At 38.4% G+C, this 3,912-nt stretch overlaps 1 pseudogene; it reads right to left on the minus strand.

The window, feature by feature from the left end:
• Nucleotides 1–2,302: 2,302 nt before the first annotated feature.
• Nucleotides 2,303–2,751, minus strand: LOC114630407 (annotated as a pseudogene).
• Nucleotides 2,752–3,912: the final 1,161 nt, after the last annotated feature.

Consider the following 3,912-nt stretch of genomic DNA (forward strand, 5'->3'; position numbering starts at 1 on the left):
GTGTCAGAGTGACATAGCCTCCTTCTTCGTGTGCAGACGAGGCTCCATATAGCACCAGGTGGATCAGGCATGAAGGTAAAACTGTGATAGTATATATATATACATACCAACCCGGCAGAGTTGGTACTCAAGAAAGCAATTAATGTTAGCATGTATATGCTAAGCTATATGTTTCAAATGCTGGCTTTACAGAGAACTCTACCACTGATTTAAGTTACTATAGACAACGTCATAGTTTAAACAGTATCCTGTTAGTTAAAACAGTACATTTAATATCACTGTTCAACCCTCTATCCATCAGTTCATCCACTATCTCTTATATTAGTATAAAAATTGCCTGCAATGATGTTTATCTGACAGAAGTGATGGGTAGTTATTTGTGATGAAAGAGCTAGATGCAATATTTAAAAAAAAAAACAGAAAAAAATTAAAAACCCACAACCCTTTTTTTTTTTACAAATAATCTTCTACAGTGCTTAATCTCCTGCTAAGAAATGACTGCCTATCAAGTATAATATAGCTGAAATATCCTACATGACTCTTCCCATTGATGTGTGTGTGTGTGTGTGTGTGGTGTGTGTGTGTGTGTGAGAGAGAGAGAGAGAGAAAGAGAGAGAGAGAGAGAGAGAGAGACTGTCTATTTATATCTCTGATTCTATCTACTATGTAAAACAAAAAAAGTAATACATCCTATCCAGCTCTCTGATCTGTGATCCCTTGTTTATATAGAAGTCACCTTATTATTTGTTGCTTTTAGTGATTTTGGTTCAGAAAGAATTTGTGGCCAGATGTGGCCTATAATAGAGGCACTGAGGGGGGTGGAGTTGGAAGATCTGGGCCTACACAGGGTCCTGGATTTTATCTCCCATCACTGTAAGAGGAAGGAAGGAAGGAAGAAAGGAAGGAAGGGAGGGAGGGAGAGAGGGAGGGAGGGAGAGAGGGAGGGAAGGAAGGAAGGAAAATTAGTTGGATGCATTTCTAGGTTCATATGAACAGATCACAGCACAGATTGAGTGGATGCTCATGGAGAGATACAGACCCTCAAAATATTATTACTCTCACACTAAATAGGGTTGTTCTTGTCTTGCTATTTTAAAACAAAAATATTACATTTGGTGTAACTTAAAATCAAAGGGGAAAATGGATTGAGAACATTTTAAACGGTCAAGTAAGTAGTTCTTGTTTTAACAGAACACTGTTTCTTGACCACAGGGCACATCCTTTCTTGAGAGATCCCTGCTAGTGTTCTACAGGTGCAGTGAATGGCGTTCACCCTCCATGATTGGCTCTAGGTACTGATTTATTCCCTGCTATGTAAATTAAGAACTTGCCAAATTCTTTCCCTGACTTGCCTCTCCTGGGTCTGCTTCTGTTGTTATAGCAGACACTTTACTAGCGATATCTAGTGATGTTATTTTTATTTGAGCATTATCAAGTTTTGTGTCATTTCCATTCTTGCATATACCCATAATTCATAGCTATTGTCTACTCATAATTCATAGCATCGTCTAGGGCTCATTATTTCTACTGTAGTATTTTATTGCGTCTTCTCTGCTCTTGAGTTATTTCATTTTATTGTTTAACTGGCTAGATTTCAGTGTAAACACATTCCTCTTCTAAAACAGCTCATTGGTCCTGTTTCACTGAGCTCATTAATAGACGTTGCCTTTGTATTTGCAAAGCCTACTGTTCTTGGGCTAAACAGTGTAAGACAAAGCAAGCAGCTTCCTTTTGCATCCCAGCTTTGAGTGGTCCTTGGAAGGTCGCTGGCATGATTATTTCTCTTGTTTAGACATCTACTTTTTTTGACTGAATACCTAAAAAGTTCTTTTTGTTTTTTAGTTCTTTTTGTTTGTTCGTTTTTGTATTTTGAAGTTGTGAAGTTTATAATTCCATATTTCTAGAGCCCAAGCTTTTGTTTGTTGTTTGGAGTTTAAGACAAGCTGGGCTACACAGTGCAGCCTTCTTAAATTTTGTGTAGAACAAATCAAATTGTTTATCTGTAAATGTAAACAACTATGCATACTCACCTCTTAGAGATGCTGGGATCCTTTGCAAGTAGAGTTTGTAGAATCATGCCTGCTCCTGTAAGAAACACTACTTAAACAATGTTACTACTATAACACTTCTTTTTTGTTACTTCTTCTTTTTTTTTTTTTACAAAAGCTACAAGTTTATTAACATAATATTTGCTAATGCTAGAAAACTTTCAAACAAGTCATTCTAGATCTTCAATAAGAAATCACACTATTCAGTATTAATTAAAAAGGGAAAGGGTAACCAGACCACACATGGCTGTTATTCATTTGGGAGGATCTGTGTTAATGCCATACTTTTCCTTGAGAAGCTTCAGCTGTTCCTCCTTCTTCTTGGTGTCCATCTTCTGGAATGCCCGGTTAGCATTGTAGTACAAAACCACAAGGTATCTGTTGCAAACATTGAATCCCGATAGAATCGCAGGCATTCTTAGCATCTAAGATGTCTTCATAGACCACATATGCTGTTCCTCTGGTTTCAGGTGTATTCCCTACTCTGATTTGACGAATAGGTCCATATTTCCCAAATATATCATACATTTCTTCTGCTGTGATTTTGTACGGCAAATTCCTTATATACAAAATCCGATTTACTTCAGGTGGGAGGCAAATATTCGCCCTCTTAGCCGCTTGCATCGCCATCTTGGCAGGCTGATGTAGATTACCGTAAGATCCCTCTGAATATTTCTAAAGCTCGATCGTCTTCGTGGGCGACACGGCGGTGTCACATACAGACTATTTACAGCCAGGTAGTGCCAGAAGCTGTTACAGCACTGCCGGAAAGTCCGCGTCTCAAACTAGGATGTGTTAGAAAAGATGCTCCAAGTCAAACTACAGAGAAGGCATTCTCAGGCCGGAAGGCGAACTTTTTTGTTACTTCTAATACCTTTTTCTACCTCGCTTGTCGATTTTGCGCCTCCAATGACAGCTATTGTCATGACCGTTATTTGGTTATTCACCTTTATCCTTTCTGTCTACTGGCTTCTCCTTGATTTACTTTACTATAGTTGCCTTTTTCATATGTGTGATTTTTCTTTTAGTCCATAAGTCTGTGACAATCATTTCTTTTACACTGGGTTGATTGTACTCTGTGGCATTTTTGTTTATTAATCTTTGAGATGACCCAGTTTGGGCACTCATCCATTTGTTTCTTCAGATCCGTTATGGTTTCCCATCTCATCCTGATATTTTGTCATTTTATGAACGTGTGCTTGTGTCAGGCCTTCTTCAGTTAAATACACGTCTTCTGTTTCTTGAATTTTATGTATTTATTGTTGCTTGGGAGGATGCACGTGTGCCAATGTGCACACAAAGAAGCCCGCTGACACTTCTAATTTTCTACCAAGTTAAGATGGAGTCTCTCTTGTTTCTGTGGCTGTGCTACATACTTCAGGCTAGCTGGCCCAGGAACTTCCAGGTGATCCTCTTGTCTCCTTCCCATCTCAACTTAGGAGTGCCAGAATTATAGATGCACATCACCAGATATAGATTTTAAACTTATCTTTTAACCTAGACATGGGGATTGAACTCAGATCATCAGGCTTAGTAGCTAGCACCCTTTACCCACTGAACCATCTCCATGGCCCTGAATTATTTTCTAGTCTGTTTTGTTTTGTGTGTGTGTGTGTGTGTGTGTGTGTGTGTGTGTGTGTGTGTTGCTTCCCAGGAAGGGGTGGTGTTGATGAGTAGATATCTCTTTGCGTATGTCAGTCCACTTTTAAAGCCATGATTATATTTAGGTAGTTCTCTTTTACATCTTTATACTCATTTACTTTCTATTTTATACTCATTTTTATACTTATTTTTCTATTTTATATGTGTGCATATATGTGTGTACGTGCATGATGTGTGTGTTGGCATGTGTCAGAGCCCATGT

This window comes from Grammomys surdaster, unplaced genomic scaffold (assembly GCF_004785775.1).
Source record: "Grammomys surdaster isolate TR1022 unplaced genomic scaffold, NIH_TR_1.0 338, whole genome shotgun sequence".
NCBI lineage: Eukaryota > Metazoa > Chordata > Mammalia > Rodentia > Muridae > Grammomys > Grammomys surdaster.